General features: G+C 34.4%; 1 protein-coding gene across 30 annotated transcripts in view; it reads right to left on the bottom strand.

The window, feature by feature from the left end:
* The window catches only part of PTPRD (protein tyrosine phosphatase receptor type D), a 2,309,169-nt gene that overhangs the window by 1,089,928 nt on the left and 1,200,130 nt on the right, over positions 1–19,111 (bottom strand). For all 30 annotated transcript variants that reach the window (XM_054519906.2, XM_054519907.2, XM_054519902.2 and 27 more), the window contains exon 8: positions 7,192–7,225. The gene's annotated coding sequence lies outside the window, so the exon portion shown is untranslated. The remainder of the gene's footprint in view (positions 1–7,191; positions 7,226–19,111) is intronic.

Raw genomic sequence — 19,111 nt, 5'->3', positions numbered from 1 at the left:
TCACAGATGCTTTACATGAGCAACTGAAGCAGACTTAGTGTTGCTTTTTTTTTTTTTTTTATAATTTTAAACAATATATTTTATTTAATACAATATATCCATAATGTTTCAACATAAAAGTAAACAATGGGCTATTTTACATTTTTGTACTAAATATTCTAAATCCTGCATGTATTTTACACTCACAGTACATCTCAATTCAGATGCTAAATTTTAATAATTACAGTGAAATGTAATCCTACCAAAACAGTACAGTTTTGCTTAGTGGAGAAATATTTTTCACAATTTCAGTTACTAAATGTAGACTCAAACTAGTTAAAATAAAATAAAAAATGCAGTTTCTCAGTTGCACTCACTAGCTGCATTTCAAGTGCTTCAAAGCCACCTGACTACCACACTGGATGGCATAAGTCTCTGGCATCAGCTATGAGCTTGTTAGAAATGCAGTACCTCAGGCCTCACCCCAGGCACAGTGTTATCAAGTTCTGAATTTCCTCACTTTGTCAAGCAGTTGCTGTGTGACTTCGAAAGAGTTATTAATACATTAGTAACCTGTGTTTGTTTCCTCATCTGTGAAATTCAGTAAATTCATCTTACATGCTGGTTGTGAGGGGTAGTGGCCTGGCAAATAGTAATCACACGCAAGTGTTTGTTGTCATTGATAACAAGATTGGATTTCTAAGAAGATGGTGTTGATTGCAAGATGGTGTTTATCAAGATATCTTGATAAGATAGTTTTTATTGTGAGATGCATTATTAAGTTGAGGGTTGCTTTAAGGATAAGAGACTACATTAAGTGCACTAATTGACTTTTAAATCTATTTAATTTTCAGAAATGTCAAATATGAATAACAATGTGAAATAAATGGAGGGTTTATGATCAAGGATATTCTATATACGCTACACATTTACTGCTTTATCATTTAAAATGAGCCCCCAAATTGAAAGTGAGTGAACATTTGACATATCAGTGTTTTCCAAGGAATAATTTGTGTAGCCAGTTTTCAAAACTAGAGGCTATAAACTACTCTGATTTTTAAATGATATTGATAAACAAGGAGACATTTCATTTTTTAAATGACTAATGTGATTATCGAAATAAAAAAATAAAAAATATAAGACTTGATTTGACTAATGGGTAAAACATGAACGCCACTAGGTAAGACTATTTCTACCATGACACTACCTTAAATTAGAAATCACTAATTATGTATGCATGTGCCAAAATATAACCGCTCTAGCAAGTGATGAATTTGCATATACAATGATTTTAATCAAGGCACTTCTTTGATTGTACAATTATCTGTTTTGCATACACAAAATTTGAATTCTGTACATGTGAGTCCTCATTTGTATATGCACCAAATTATTTTGTTGGTGCAACTTAGAAATCTCTACTTGATATATTAGGGCATTATTTCTCTTTCATTTATAGTAATATGTTTTCAGTTTTTATTAAGTAGTAAAACCAAACTCCCTGGAAAAACATGGGAAGTGGGCCCTGCCTCTAGTCATAATAGAGGGAAATGCCACTATATTTCCATTCTGTGTTAAGAAAAAGCAGAAAGTTTCTTCCACACACCGTTTGTTCCTTTCTGCCTTCTTATTTGGAATGTATCTGAAAATTTAAAGAAGACTTTGGTTCACAGAGAGAACCCTTGAATGGCAATCATATTGAGTTCTCTCAATTTTCCACATTGTTAGTCCGTAAATGATGAGAGTACGGTGTTGATCCTTACTACTCTTAAGCAACAGAGGAAATTTAGAGCTGATGAAAAGTACCAAATTTATAGTCCTGGAGACAAATGTTCTCTGTAGAGTTCCTGAAAAAAGAAATAGCTGGAAAAGCACGAGGCAAAACTCGTTATTTCATTATGGTCTTGCTGGACAACTGAGACTCCCCTTGGCCCTCAGCAAGAGCAGTGTGCTACATACAGTAATCTGGGCACGTTGATGACCGCAGTGATAAAGCTCTTAGTAAGTGGGATGTTTGTTTTGTAGTTAAGTCATCCTGACAGGCCCATTGGGTCATAAACCTGCTTACAATGCAAAGTTATTCACAACCTCGAAATGAGACTTCTGTACATTAGAGATAGGTCATTGGTAACAGCAGAAGTCTTAGTTTTTGAATCATTCAAATCAAGATCTTTTCTGCATCTTTGGGTTTGGTCTTGAGGATTCAACTGAGATAAAATTGTCTCATATCAGTAGATACAAAATTACCACGGTCCTTCTGTTGTCTACCTGCCTGCAGATGTGTCCTTGCAAGAATGGGATCCTACGTTAGGTCAAGAGTAGAATTCTAGTTTGTAAATTTTCAGTTTTGCTACCTTTGCTGTGACTCTAGGCTAATTTGATAATCAGGCTATAAAGAGATCCTTTCAAAGTCTCTGAATTTTCGAACTTTGAACCTTGCTTTTACCTAACACTGAATTTTCTATAATGCATTTCTTCTTGGCTACATAGATGACCCTCTGTTATTGGAATAAACCCAGGTCAAATTTGTCTATGATGTCTCTTCAACGATATTTTGTAGTCTGCTTTCTTCCAGTGTTCACTTTCAATCTCCTCAGGGAGGGAATACACTATAGTAATGAAACTATATTACAGTAATTAGAGTCAGCCACATTGAGACAGCCAAGCAAAAAGGGCTTCCTGGAGAACCTCTGACCAACCTGCACACTGGGAGAATGGGGTGGAGCCATGGAAATTCCTGTCATTTGCAGAGGGGAGGGGCCTGGTCTATTAAGTTCCTGTGTGATGGGGCGGGAGCTGGTTAGTCGGCTTCCCTCTTGCTCAGCTGAAAGTTTTTCTCTTTTTCCTTTTTTACCCAATAATTTGTTTTTCTCACCCTTGTATGTGTCCACGAACCTAATCTTTCCTGGCCATGTGACAAGAACCTGGTTTTAGCTCAACTGAGGAGAAAGCCCTGCAACAATATCTGGTGTGATAGACTGAACCATGCCTCCAGGTATGCTTATACTTGTCATCTTCCTCATTAACTCTGGGCTTGTTCATGTAACTTATTTTGACCAATGGGACATTAGCAAGCTTGATACCAGGAGAGGCACTTGCAGTGGGGATTCTCCTTTGCACAACTCCTTGGAGCTGAGCTGCATGCTATGCAAAAAACCATGCTAGTCTGCTATATGGAAAGGATATATGGACAGCCATTGGAAGATGACTCACCATATAGAAAGAGGGGCCACATGGAAAAGAACTGAGACCTCCAGTTAATCTCTTAGCTGAATATGAGTTGCATGAGATCCCTATTGACACTTATTGGAGTGGAATAACTGCATAGTCGATCCACTCTCAGCATCATGAGGAATAACAAATTTTTATTTCAAGGCACTGAGATTTAGGGTGGTTTCTTCCATAGCAATAGATAATTGATATAGTTGGGTTAAATTCAGCCTCCATTATTTGCTGAGCTATGTGGCTTGGTGAGTAGTTTAAGCTTTCTAATCCTCAGATTCTTGAGCTCTAAAATACACTGTTATTTCCACAAGGCTGTGGAATGGATTAAATACTGAATATAAATAATTTTGCACAAGGCCTGAGCTATAGTAAGTGCTTAATAAGTGGTAGTAATTAGCATCAATTTCATCATTTCAGTCAACATCACCATTATCACAAATATCGTAACTACTAGCACCCATGCCAACATGAACACCGCAACATTGCCACCAATACTTTCCTGATAGCTAGTGCTTTCACGATGCCCTTAATGTCTACTGCCATGAGGAAAATCAATCTTTTTCATTAAGACATTTTTAAACCATACATACACACAAAACTTTCATTTTTTAAACCATACATACACACAAAAGTTTTATTATGCTAAAAGATGATGTAAAGCAATAAAAATAAGTTATTTACATGTCCCTTTACATCATTTAATCAGATTACTAAACAGGTAAAGAGATTTGACAAAATCATTCAGAAAGCAAATGGAATGGCTATATTTGAATTCTGTGTCTTCATGTCATTAATGCTGAGACCTTTTAAAAAATTCTGGTTGTTCTAAAAAGAAGAGCTTGCATCTCTCACTAGAAGGACATCTCCATAGGGGAAGATATTTTATTGCCTTTAGTGCTCTATTCCTAGTGCCTTAAATATTGCCTAGTATATAAAAGCTCCTCCAGAAGTGTTTGTTGAATACACGGATAAATTCACAACTGATTGGAAGTTTACAGAACATGTATTGTGAAGCCAGAATATCTGAGTTTGAATCTCAGTTCTAACACTTACCAGTTATGTAAATTTTAGCAATTTAATATTTTTGTGCCCCAGTTTTCTTATATGTAAAGATGATAATAATAGCACATATTATCTAGGATTGTCCTTATAAATATGAAACTCTGAACAGTGCCTGGCAAATAGTCATCACCATGTAGCTCTTGTTATTATTATTATCTTGTTATATTGAGCTCTACTGATGCATAGAATAGTATATATAAATTATTGATTTAAAGAACGGGAATATGTATGCATATTGAAAGAAAGTCAAGAAAGATGGTGTTGTGTAGTCTAAAACAATGGCTTCCAAGCTCCATTTTTGATTAAAATCATCTGGGATGATTTTTAAAATCCAGATCCCTGCCCACTCTACTCCTCCTTCCATGCTCTGTATTTGTAACAATTGCACCAAAGATCATGTTTGCATAGTCAGCTTTGGAATGCAGTGAAATCAAATGAATTTTAATAATGCATGTTCAGGTACCATATGATTTAATTAGAGAAGCTATTTTGGTACAGAGGTTTTTCCATGGACCTATAAATTCAATCCTGTGGGGAGTTACACATTGTACCATGTCTCCACCATGTGCCATTTGGATGTCTCCTCTCTCCTTTCTTCCTTTCTCTTCCTCCCCTCATCCGTAGAGAGAAGATGACTACTCCCAGTTGATGCTGACCCTCCCAGGAACATGAAAAAAAAAAAAGTATGGGGTCTAATAGGTCCTTGCTACTCAAAGTGTGGTCCACAAAGCAGCAACATAAACATCACTTGAGAACTTGTTGAAAATATAAAATTTCAGGCCCTAATATAAGGGATTTTCAACTCCATTTCCTGATATAATCACCAGGGAGCTGAAGCATCAAAGTTTAGATGTTGGGATTCATTTACCTTGAGAGAATCTGAGTCAATTGGTTTGGGTAGTACCCAGGTCTAACTAGCCTTTTCTACTTCACAGTTGATTGTGATATGCAACTGGTTTAAGAAAAGAGAGTTTTAGCAGAAAACTTCAATTGATTTTGAAACTTCTACTTCCATGGCCTTCTTCAAGCGCCTACAAGACTCCGGGTTTCAGAAAATTCTTCAGATTTCCTTGTACCAGTGGACCAGTGGCAGATTTCCTTGCACCAATTTCCTCTTGGCTCCATTATTCATGGTTACTAACCAAACCTGCCTACTTTGGCATCTACCCTCTTTTCTCAGTAATCTTGAGATCTGAACTAGCTAAACAAATAGACTAGAAAGCATTCATAATGTCAGTAGGAATGTGGTACGAAACCAAAAGCATTTTATCACATTTTCAAGCAAAACTCAAGTACTTTCAAGCATAATAATGGTGCTAATGTCTACTTGTATTATGGTTAGGACTATCTACCCCCACAACCATTGTTGTTGCTTTTCGTAATTGGACTATTGCAAAGTGATATGATTGCCTTTGAATAGATTGCAGTATTAGAATAATATATTTATATTTTTGTAAAATCTTGTATTTTGTTCACTCACAAATTACTTGACTGAAAGAGATTGGCTTTCTTTAATCCTTTACAGTTTACCCTGGAATAATTAGGTAATAAGAGGGAAAACAGACATAGAAGCTAGTCAAGACCCAGTTCTTTTTGTATGTGACTCAACAAAACAGTATTTTTGCTGTAATCTTAAGATAATCTTTGAACAGTGAATCAAGAGCACTAAAAGTCAAAACCAAATCAAACGTTTGAAAAAATAATGTCTTGATTGAAGTCCCTTGGGGAGCAGTCAAAGGAACAGAGTTATTTATATACTACCTTACTATTTACAGTGTGGTCTTTAAACCAGCAGCTTTGTATCACCTAGGAGCTAATAGAAATGCACATTATTGGGCCCTACTTCAACTCAGATTCTAAATCAGAATCTGCATTTTGAAAAGATAGCCCACATTACTCATAGACATATTAAGGTTTGAGAAGCACCAATGTAATATACAATAAGGCTTTTAAATTTTTTCTCCAACATTTGCTTTTTCTTAAGTCACACCACATACAGCATCCCATACAGTTGCTCTATTATTTCTTATCCAAAACCTATGTAAATTTTTTTACACCTTCAAAATTGTTATCCTCCTGCCAACCAGCTCCCACTCTGGCCATTTCTTATTTTACCAAGCAGTCTAGTCTGAGGGAAGGGGGAGGATGCTATACAAAGACACTCTTTCATAACATTTTCCTTATCGCAATTGAATAAGAACAAAAAATGCAACACTTTCTCTCAATCTGCTCTAAACTGGTAAACTCTCAAGAAGTAAAATGAGTAGCAATTTTATGTAGAGTCTTCTTTCTCTAAGTCTGGCAATGTGCGGAGAATCCTTGAAAATACCAGTTTACCAGTACTGTGAAAGCACACAAATATGTTGTGTTTATTCTTCCAAGAGAGACATAAATGGGTAGCAACTGCTCCAGAGATTAACTATATTGTTCCAAGTTATATCCACTCATCTTAGTTTCCAGTGAATAATCATAGCAATATAAGGCAATTATGTAAGCTAAGGAATGTAAATTCTTTTTCTTCTTTCTCTTATTGTAAGGATAATAGAGAAAACAAAAAATAATTTTTGTGTCAGTATCCACTGGGTATTCTGCCATCAATCTAAAAACTATAAAGTATTTTTTGTAACTACTAAAAGAGTAACTAACAACAGGATATTACTTTTCCAGTTGATTGAGAGGTTGTTAAAGTTTGAGTAAGTGAAGCATTTGTGAAAATAAACATCTCTGTTGACAAATTCTGGTTGAAAACTAAAGTCTTAGTTTTAATTGAAAAGAAGAAAACAAAACATCCTAAAATGCCTAATGGATTGCCAGAAGGAAACTCATTCAAAGAATTTTAACCAAAGGTTTTATAGGTAAAATAAATCCTTTAGAATATCAAAAAGAAAAGTATTCCGTGCAGACATAAGATGAGCAAAATAAACTTACCACAGTTGTTCAGTTAATGGACAGGCACCATCATCTGAAACAACAAAAATGTATTTTGATATTGTGATCATAAAAACGACCAAAACCTTTCAAATTGTCTTCAAACACATGTTACGGACATATCTATAGAAGCAAAATAAAATTAAGTAAGCAATGAAGATACGTTATCTGATCTCAATTATTTATTTCAGATGAAAGTGTTTCATCACCACCATTTAAGGACTAAAACAGATTATTAGCTGTTTATTAAAAAGTCTTTTTTATAGGCATACCTGGCATATATATGTATTGCACCAGTATTTTCTTCTGATATATATGTTTAAAAGGCAGGCAAAAATACAGAGTCATCTCTTTAATACAATCTTGGTCCTGGCACAAACACAATCTTGAATTACTTGTCCTAATTCTCAGCTCTGACAGTGCCATATACACCACCTTCCTGAGCTCAAAAATTCTCTTTGTTGCCTACCTAAAACAAACTAAAGTGTTTAGCATAGCATTCAGGAGCTTTAGTAGGTTGCTCCTATCCTAACTTTTTATGATTCTTTTCCATAATTCTCCAATGCATACTCATGCTACCTTTCAAGTTTATCTCCCACTATTTTCCCTTGTACACTAGTCTCGAATCGTAAGCCCACCTTCCCTTCCTCCCTCCCTCCCTCCGTGCTTCTCTTTCTTCCTTCCTTCCATACTTCGGTTTACTCCATTTGCTCTGCCTCAATATTTTTTTCTAGCCATTCCTTATGGCCAGCTCAATGAACATTTCTTCAATAGAGGTTGTCTATTATTCTCTAGAATAGAAGAAATTATTCTCTTTCTAGATGTTCCCACCATATTTTATATGTTTATTACAGTATTTATCAGATTCTATTTTGTGTGTTTAGCCCATACTGGTGTTTATGCCTTGACCCTGTTCATTGTTCCCTACTCAGAAGACTTCCTGCTATGCCTCTGAAATAGGAGATATCCAGAAGATGCTAGTTGAGCTAAAGGAAACAATTTATTTAGTGTATAGCTAGCATATGGTGCACATTTTCCATATTTTGTCAATCATTCTTTAAGTGAAAAGTGCAATTTCCATTGCAGTTTCTGCTAACAAAACTTGATGTTAAAGTCATAGTAATATACCCTATGAATAAAACTTCTTAGTTTAACAAAAAATAAAGAAATTGTGGGTGAAGAATGTCCTTTCTTGATAAATGATTTTTAGAAAAATTCTTTAAGACTTTTTCAATCATATGGGAATACATTTTCTTTTTATATTGTTTAGATTTAAAAAACATGTTTTTTTCCCCCACAGGGTTAAATTTTGTATGAAAAGTTCGTGTTTTGAGGAACAGTGATAGATTTGCTTTGACCTATGCACGTGGTCACCCCAGCACCAAGGTGGAAGTTACTGGCATAATCTTAGAAAAGAGAACTTATCTTCTTACGGAAAATGAAATAATAACATTGCCTTCTTGCTAATTTTATACTCCTAGCCAACTATGCCAGATCAGACTCTGCCTATATGAAGCATACAGGTGTATTACATACCCACAATGTCTCACACTTCACTATTCTTGTGGGCCCACAATCACTTTAGACTTCAAAATGTTGGCAAACAATTCTGTGTAGTTACTCGTATTAAGGTTTTCTGTGTTGTTTGCCTAAAATAATTATAAATCCACTATTCTGCTATTTCATTAAGAACTTTTCTTACTGTTTCATGCAATATATTACATATCAAGAGAAGGTATTACTGAATAATAACATTTTAAATAACAGAAGTAAAAACTTTAGCGTAAGTATTTAAAATAAAAGCACTGGTTTCTTAATTTGGTAAGAGGGAGGACTTTATTAGGTTCTTTGTACCTAAGCATAGAATGTGATAGTTCAACATTCACCTTCTCAGATTTTGTGCTTTTCATTCCAATCCCCTCTAGTTCTCATCATAGGAGGAACATGACCTAACATACAATTACAATTTTTCTCTAAAGTATTTGTGATTTAAAGACACCCCTAGAGTAGAATGCTACTCAGTAATTTAAAATGTGCTGGTAGTCTGAGTCTACATCTAGATTATTATTGGACATTTTCCCCTCCAAAGGTCAAAGTTTTCAAAGTGTTCTGATATGGCTTGGCTGTGACCCTACCTAAAATTCATCCTAAATTGTAGCTCCCATAATTCCCACAGATTGTGGTAGAGATCCAGTGAGAGGTAATTGAATCATGGGGGCGGGTCTTTCCCATGTGGTTCTCATGATAGTGAAGAGGTCTCATGAGATCTGATGGTTTTATAAAGGGGAGCTCCCCTGCACACGCTCCTTTGCTTGCTGCCATGCAAGACATGACTTTGCTCCTCATTCACCTTCTGCCATGACTGTGAAGCCTCCCCAGCTGTGTGGAACTGCGAATCAATTAAACATCTTTCCTTTGCTAAATTACCCAGTAAACAGCTTTCCTCTACTAAATTACCCAGTCTTGGGTATGTCCTTTATTAGCAGCATGTGAACAGACTAATACATGTTCTAAATAGAATAATCAGTAATCATGGAAGTACCTTTGGAAATATTAATAAAAGTGAATGGAATTTTTGTTATAATTATTAATACCTATCATCTATATTATTTAGACTTTCTTAAAAAAATGGAGTGTGGATCTAACTTTACCTACTGATTTTTTTTCGGACTGGTACTGGTAGATGAGTAAATAGAAAAATATGAGTTGTAAGTACCCATTGATTTATTGCTGCCTTGCACTTCCGTGCCAGAGGTAATATAGTTGGGTAAGGAACAGCAGAGATCTATGGCTTCCTACAAATAATGACTCAACGGCAGTCGTCTATTTTACTCAAATGGCAACCAAAATTTAACTAAGATACTCTCCCCAGAGAGAAATATAAAGCAGGGAATATTTAAATGTCCCCAGTACCTGTTCTGAGGACATCTAAAACGAGATTTTCTTTCACATGATTGAAAACACCAGATAATAGGACCAATCAAAATCCGTCCTTGTAATACTACAACATATTTCAATGATGTATAATTGTTAACTGTGGATCTAATTCACTTCCTTTATCTAACCAAAAAAATAAATTTTTTCAGGTCAATTATCTTTTCCATTCATTTCCACCACATCTCCCCACCCCCTACAGGATTTTGATTAGCTCCTGAGAGTGGCATCTGGAAAATATAGAAATCCTTCCAGTTAAAAAAGATAATTACTAAATGTATAACTATTGATTGAGAGAAGAAGGAAGATACTGTAAACAATTTTGGAGCTTTTGCTTTGACTCTAGTGATGCTGGTAAGAGTGAGGAAATGGAGTCAAACCAAATCGATTTATGGATAGCATACGCACCTACAGAAAGTTTCTCTTAAAAGAAGTTTCCTGAGAACTTTTCAGATGCAAATTTATTCAAATAACCTTTAGAATTACCCATCCACTTCTCCATATTCGACCATTTAATTCTTATAAAGGGTGTCTATTTTCTATAAAAGAATCCTGGCATTTGAATGCAGGAACAGAATACTAAGTTGGATATTGTCCCAATATTGTGATCATATGATTTGTTGGAAAATATAGTGAAGAAAAAACTAAATATATATTATTACCTTCTCTGTATGTCTGTACTAGGCAGGTGGTAGGAATAAGCCAGCTATTTCAGTATTGACTTGTAGAACCAATTATAGAAATAATTATAAAAATAAATGCAAATAGGTACCCATTCTGGGCATAGAAAATTATTTTTGCAATGAAATTCTTATGAGTTTCAGTAATATCACTGAAATACATACATGCATACATAATAATCTGTCTCTATCACACACACATACACATATGCACACATAAATACAGATATATATATACACAAGTAATCAGAGAAATCCCCCTCTTTTCTAATTACATCAGATTTCTCTTTCTTTGGCATTTCCTTTTTCTCATACCAAAACTCCAGTCCTTATTTCTCACATCAGTCAGGACTAAGTCCAGGATTTGGACTGAAGTGGCAAAAGGTGAATGGTAACGGGGAAAGGAACTGGGTATGAAGGGTAATTAGTATGACTGACCTTACTATATATATTGTTTAAACAGCCTGAGCCAAAAATACAGACCAGCCTTTCTCTGTAAAACAAGAAGTCCAAATGTTATGTCTTATTTTTTTTCCCCTGAAGTACAAATAACTCTTCCTCCAGTCATTGATATGGTTTTTCTATGTACCCACCGGAATCACATCTTGAATTGTAGTTCCCATAATCCCCATGTGTCCTGGGAGGGACCCAGTGGGAGGCAATTGAATCATGGGGGTGGTTACCTCTATGCTGCTGTTCTCCTGACAGTGAGTGAGTTCTCACGAGATCTGGTAGTTTAATAAGGGATTTTTCCCTCTTGGCTCGGCAATTCTTTCTGCCATCATGTGAAGAAGGACATGTTTGCTTCTCCTTCCGCCATGATTTTAAGTTTCCTGAGGCCTCCCCAGCCATGCAAAACTGTGAGTCAATTAAACCTCTTTCCTTTATAAGTTACCTAGTCTCAGGCAGATCATAGTAACAGTGTGAGAATGGACTAAGGCAGTCATAATTGTGAGTTCTTTATGTTTATTACGGGGCAAACATAAAAATACAAATGAAAGTTGGTTCATTTTTGCCAAAAAGATGTGTCAGATATTGTAAACCGACAGTAAACAATCTTAATGCAAAACATATTTGAAATACTGGCATAAAATATGACAAATACTGTAATGCATCCTTGAAAAAAATATAGTACAGAAATGTCCAGTGGCCAAAACTGAAGAAAAAAGTGGAGATGGTTAATATGCAGTCAGTGATATTTAGATGTTCCCTGCAACATTTTTCGATCTTAAAGAAGAGCATTGGGATCTCTAGGAGAAGTGATAAAAAGTCTCTCCTAAAAATCTGTCACAAATGTTTCAGGTTTGAATTTATACCACCCACAAGGACAAAGAAATCCTAAAGGGAGATTTAACAAAAAAAGTATTCCTGTGTTGTTACCTCATACATTTAATCACCAAATTCCTCTGGAAGGGTACATTCTCCACAGAGAACACTTAGGATTTATAAATATAAAGTCCTGTTAAGTAGAAGCTCAAATCCATAGTTATAAAACACATGAGGAAACCTTAAGTGAAAGTCAGTACAAAGATCAAGATCAAGATTAGAAATACCAAAACATTGAGATAATGCAATTCCAAACATAGATTATAAAATGAGTATTTAAAATTATTAAAAATAAAAGATGTCTGAGCAAATATGTGAAAGACATATCAGAAGAATAAGACAATTTTCAATGGGTACCAATTTTCAGAAAAATGAAATAATTGAAATTGAGTAAATAAACCAATATATTAAACACAACTAAAGGAAGAATTAATGGGCAAGCAGAGCTGAAGAAATTATCCATAATGTTGCTCAGAGAAGCAATGAAAAATAATGTAGTGAGAGGGCATATGGGATGTGAAAATTACGGTGAGATGGTTCAACATTTGTCTAATAGGGAGAAAAAAAAATGAGGTGCCAGGTGTGGTGTCTCATGCCTGTAATCCCAGCACTTTGGGAGCCGAAGGCGAGTGGATCACTTGAGGTTAGAAGTTCAAGAACAGCCTGGCCAATATGGCAAAACCCCATCTCTACTAAAAATACAAAAAATTAGCTGGGTGTGATGGCACAAGGCTGTAATCCCAGGTACTTGGGTGGCTGAGGCAGGAGAATTGCTTGCACTCAGGAGGCAGAGGTCTCAGTAAGCTGGGATTGTGCCACTATACTCCAGTCTAGATGACAGAGGAAGACTCTGTCTCAAAACAAAAACAAAAACAAAAACAAAAAACAAAACCAGAACTAATCTTAAAAGAATAATGTACGAATAATGTTCAACAATTGTGATATCACGTGTATAAGTTGTGATACATTTCTAAATATTGATATATTTTCTCTCTCTCTTTCTCTCTCTGTCTCTCTCTCTCTCCAGGAAGCGAATCATATCTGAAGTAAGATGCACGTCTTAGATTTTGAAAGCACTGCATAATCACTCTCCACACCTCCATGCACTTCTATAAAAAATGACTCTATTTCATTTCTCCCTGTTCTCTTACATTGTAAAAAATATTTTAACCATGTGATAAATCCAGTGAATAAACAGTGGTGTAATATCAAACAAATCAGTAAGTAAATACAGTGGGATAAAATGAGTAAGATAATTTATTAATTTTTTTATTAATTAAACAAAATTTAAATGTTTATGAAACGAATATTTTTAACACCTAATATATTTTGTATTCTATTTTAGGCATTGGGAATATAGTGGTAACCATGTGGACATGTTTCCTACTTACATTATTGTGGCATGGAGAGGCAAGAGAAAGACCATACACAGCTAAACAAATAAAGGAATAAGATAATTTCAGATAATTAGTGAAATGGAGAAGATAAAACATGGAATATAGCTCAAAGGAGGAATATTTAGATTGGATGGGCAGGACTGAGCAACACAGAACAAGCCAGCCATGCAAGGTGAGAAGACAGAATGTTTATGTAAAGGAATAGTTAGTATACAAGGACTTGTATGCACTTATATTCAAGCAACAGAAAGAAGGCCAATGTGACTAGAATCTAGAAAGCAGAATAGAGTGGTAAAAAATACATTATTTAGAGAGGTAGGTGGCCAGATTAAGGAGTGCAAGTAGGCCAGGGCCAAGAAATTTGGGTTTATAGTCCAAGGGCAATGCAAAGTCATTGGAGGGTTTTAAGAAGTTGAGTGACATTATGGTTTTGTCTTAAACATGCCTCCGGCTACTCTGTAGAAAACTGAAAGCCAAGGAAGGAGCAAAAACTGGGAGATCAGTTTTGAACCTTTCCAGGCAAGAGCTGGTAGTGATTTAGACTAAAGTGTAGCTGGAGATGGAGAAAACTGGAGAGACTGGTATAGATCTGGAATATATTTTGAAGGTGGAACAAGACTTGCCAATGGATTAGAGAGTAATGACTGAAAAAAAGATATTAAGGATTATTGCTGGTTTGGAATATTAGTAACTAAGTGGATATTAGTGGTATTTACTGAGATGAGCAAGACTGGAATAGGAAAAATACACGATTACTATATCTGTATCAGCTGTGTTGATTAGAGTCAACATACATTTTAGCCATTTTAGGTGGGACATATGTTAGATACATAAGTACAAGTGTCAAGTAGGAAGTTGGATGCGGAAACCTGTAGTTCAGTGGAGAGTCTAGGACTAGAGATAAACATTGAGAATCATTATCACAGAGATCATGTATGAAGACAAGGGAACTGGAGAGTACATAGGTAGCACATTAGAGAGTTTAGGCCAGAGCCCCAAGAAGTCCTGATATTAAGAGTGGGAACTGAAGACATGTTGCAACAAAATTATGTGGCCCTGTGCTAGATGGGATGGTTTAATTTAGTCTTTTCCAAGTCCCTACTTTATGCCACGTTCTGTGCTTTGTGCCCCAATGAACAAAATCAACTGGTTTGTGGTTTAGATTCCATAAAATCATGCTTATTTCCCCATCATTTCTGGATTCAGCATAACATCCCAGTGGCATCCTAATGATTTGTCAATTTTCACCAGCTCTTTATTATTCCAGACATTCAGCATTTCTTATAGGAAACACTCTCCTTCATTTCCTCCCAATTCCTTTCAAAATCTAAAACTCACAATTTCTTCAGTAGGAATAAATAACATTATGATATTGATTTTCTCTGCTATGCATTTTGGGAAAAGGAGATACAACAAATTTACAATGTAGTTGCAGCTTAATATTTTTCTCTTTATTTGATCCTATTTTTGCAAGTTATAACTGAACATGGAAAATTGCAATGGCTTCTTGATTAAGGTGATGGATTCTCAGGTTCCTCGAGGGTTACCAATCACCATAGAAGTTGTAGGGAAAGCAACAATGTCCATCTAACTCCAGTAGAAGAAATCAGGTGAAAATAAAGAAAATAATTAGAATCCCTTTAATCCTAAATTAAACAGAACTATGTAGATAGACATCACTAGAAACACATTTCATGGGAAACATTCTGCTCTGGGGCATGCTTTATAACATTAGCCTGGGTAAATCTGCTTCAGTTTCAATTAATAAAATTGTAAATTCAGGACTTGTGCTTTAGCTAAGTTATAGTTTGGGTTTGTGCTCTGTTAGATTATTCTTTTTTAAAGCAAAATAAAGCTGTGAATAAAGCATGCTCTCTAGAAGACATTATTGTGGTTGGTGCAAAATTGAATTTTTATCCTGTACCTTGGGGGAGACAGTTTAACAAAATGTATTTTCCCCCATTATCATCATTGTTTCCATCTAAGAATTTTTTCCAACACTGAAATCATTTTTATGTAGCCTTGGAATGTGTATTGATGTTTGTCCTTTGGCTTTTCTCCTTCTTGAGATAATTTGTGATTTGCTAAAACATTGTAAACACTAGAGCTTTGCATATTTTCTGCATGTTTACTAATCTGTGCTAAAAAAAATCTCAAGTTTGCCATTTAATTTTGCTATTATTTTCCCTGTGTATTAAAAATGTATTATTTGGATAACTTTGGTTTGGAATATGAAGGGCTAATGTTAAAATTTACCTTTGCACTCTATTTAAAGGAATAAAATATACTGAGAAAATTGAATAGCTAAAATAGGATTTTAAGGAGAATGTTTACATACCTAAGAAGATAAATGTTTTTGAAACACTTAAAATTATCACCTGAAAAGTGCTGTTAAAAAGATGGTAAGGGCCAATCATTGTTTAGGCCATTACTTTGATTTCGGCTTAGGGACTTTCAAAATCTGCCTTCTTTTGCCTCTGTCTTTCACTCTCAATTAGAAGGCTTAGAACATTAAACTTTAAGTAAACAGTAAGCTGAAGTTCTATTCCATGAAGTAAATAAACAGAAAGAATAAAGGAAGTAAGAGATAGAAGAATACTACATGGTTGAAAAATGTCAGCCTTCAAGAAATATTGAGAAAAGCTTCCTCCTTCTTTTCTACAAACTTCTACCTTTTCACTGAAATCAAGACATCTCACATTCACAATATTTACTCATTTTTCCAGTGTAGATCAGCCTCTTTCTTTCTTCACAATTTCAAACTGATAAGAGGGAGAATTTTGATATGTTTGATATGTTCTTGAGTTTTCAATACCATTCCCAAAAGCAAGAGGATTAAAGCAAGTTTTTGAGAGCAGGGAGCAGGATTGAAAGAGTGATTTGGGATAAGAGAGACTGACCAAGTTGGATGCTTGAGGAAAGAGTCTGTGGGGAAGGAGAATATTAATGAGCAATTTTATAGTGGAGATAAAGAATATGTTTAAGGAACAGTAGGCTTGAAAAAATATCTAATATGAACTCTTTCTTCTTTTTTTTTTTTGAGATGAATGTGTCTTCCATAAAAAAGGCATTTTTTTCTGATTCTTGTCTATTATAATGCTGAGCACTGGAGCTCTGGAGCTCAACAGATTAGATTTGAATTAGGAGTTTGCCATTAGCATTGTGAAAATTAGTAAATTACTTACCCTCTCTGAACTTCAGTTTTCTCATAAGTAAATAGGAATAGTAATAGTACTTATTTCATAAAATACTGTTTTTGGATAAATTAGATAGGCTTATCACCACCATTTAAGTTCAAGCCCTCATTACCTGATTTATAATACTATAGATTGGCTTATCGATATCTGAAATTTAAACAAATCACCTAAAAGCATGTTTGTTTTTGGTGTCTGGCTTTTTTGGCTCCATTTCTGAGCATCGACCATAATGACATCATATATGATAGTTGTTTACTCATTTTCATTGTTGTGTAGAATTCTAATATACGAATATACAATGGTGAATTCATCCAATTTACTATTAATGACATGGGTTGTTTCCACCTAACATGATTATAAATAATGGTTCTATAAACATATTTGTACATGTTTAATTATGATACATGTAAAAGTTTGTTGAAAATATAAACAGGGTATCTACATCGAGTATAGCAGATTTATCAAAATAAAAGTGGATACTTCCGAATAATAGGATATGAAGAAATTTTTGTCCTATCCTAAATTTTCTACAATCAACACAAAATCTATTTTTTTGAAATTGTTATACCATAGTGATTTAGAATATAGAGTCAAAAAGCCAAGTTTCACTTTTAGTGCCACTGTTTATTCCCTCTGTAGCCTTCACGCTGCTAAGACTCAGTTTCTTTACTTGTTCCTCTGTAAAACTTGGAATCAGAGTATCTCCCTCACATGATTTTTGCAAGGAATAAATTATCTAACACACATAAACTCATTTCAGTTCCTTGCACACACTAATCATTGCATAAAAGCTAGTTGCAATTGTGTTACTATATTTATGATAAAAGAACTTTATTTCCTTGCCTCTCACATAATTATCTTGTAAAATTGCGGTTAGATATAAGGAAAAATTATAATGTAGTAATTTTTTTAAAACCCAAATACTTGGAAAGTGGAAGACTTTTAATTTTTATTGACATTATAAGAACAGAGAGGCAATCTGCCTGTGGGGTAAGTTACCTAGAAGTACAGCTAAACTGGTTAATTTTAAGAGACAGGATTCTGCAAATGCATGAACAAAAACTATGAAAGTAACATTGGCAGTAGAGAGAAAAAAATACAGGAAATTTACTTTATCAGTATACTGATTGAATCATTATTGATGCTTCTCACAATTTTGTTTTTGTTTTTCATTGTTTTCTTAAACATTCTGACAGCAAAGGAAATTATTATATGTGCAAATTGGGTATCACTTCTTAAACTTTTGAATCAGCTGGAAACTGCACTCAACTGAACCAGAAAAATCTAAAACAAAACACCATTTATGAGAAAGCATTTAAGAAAATCATAAGCACGACAAGCATTTTTTTCCAACCCATACAGCTCAAATATAAATGATTCTAAAATGTATGTGCCGTGTTTACAAATGTGTCCTTATTGAGATTCATACCTGCATTACTTGTTTGTTCAGAGCCCTAAAACATCATAATAAAATTGAAACTCTCACTCTCAATTAGCGGATTCATTTCAATTAAGAAAGGAAAACAAAAGAATAATTTTCATCAGCTTCCACTTACTTCTTAGTAAATGCTGTGATAAAATATATTTTAAGGAACCCGACATTATATTAAGAGGTATTATATTAAGGAAAGAATAGGGATCTGGGGTTTCAGACAGAACACTGTTTGAAAATCAATACTGCCATTTACTAGTTTTAGATTTTAGGCTGTTTTTCTCATCTTTCAAAAATAATGATTGTGAAGATTAAATAAAATAATGAACATAAAACATCCCTCATACTGTCTGGCACAAAGTGGGTTCTCAGTAATAATATTTTCTTTTTCCTGTCATTCTATTTTTTAATTATTTCCTTCTAAGTAATATAAATTTCCCAATATTCGTATTAGTCTGGTGTGTTAGAGACTTTTTATATCACGCAATGTACTGCAAAATATATGAAGGCCTTTTAAAAGATCAGTATTTATCAAGAATATAAGAGACTGAACTTTCTTTCATCAAAACTTAGACACAATTATTGAAGTATAACTTTTCTGAAATGTGTCTTTATTCTAGAATATTCTTATCTGACAAAGACAGATGAGTAATATTCCCATATTATGCTTTTTTATTTTAATATAAAGACAAATATATGTGTGCTGAGCTTATCTCAGTATATTATTCCTACAGTATTTTTATAAAGTCAGGGTTATTCTATGATAATATTTTATGCCCCTGCCACTCCTCTGGCATACATAATCCAAAACAATATCCAATAGCAACTTTTAATATATCTTTATCATTGAACGTATTACATTGGAATTAGGTAATTTTTTATGCATATGAATATTTTATTTTACCTTGAGTTTCTCTAAATCTGGAACTGTGTGCTTGGGCCACTCCTAGTAAC

The sequence above is a fragment of the Pongo abelii genome, chromosome 13, assembly GCF_028885655.2.
Source record: "Pongo abelii isolate AG06213 chromosome 13, NHGRI_mPonAbe1-v2.0_pri, whole genome shotgun sequence".
Lineage (NCBI taxonomy): Eukaryota > Metazoa > Chordata > Mammalia > Primates > Hominidae > Pongo > Pongo abelii.
Note: the sequence above shows the minus strand (reverse complement) of the source record. Positions and strands in the feature narration are given on the sequence as shown.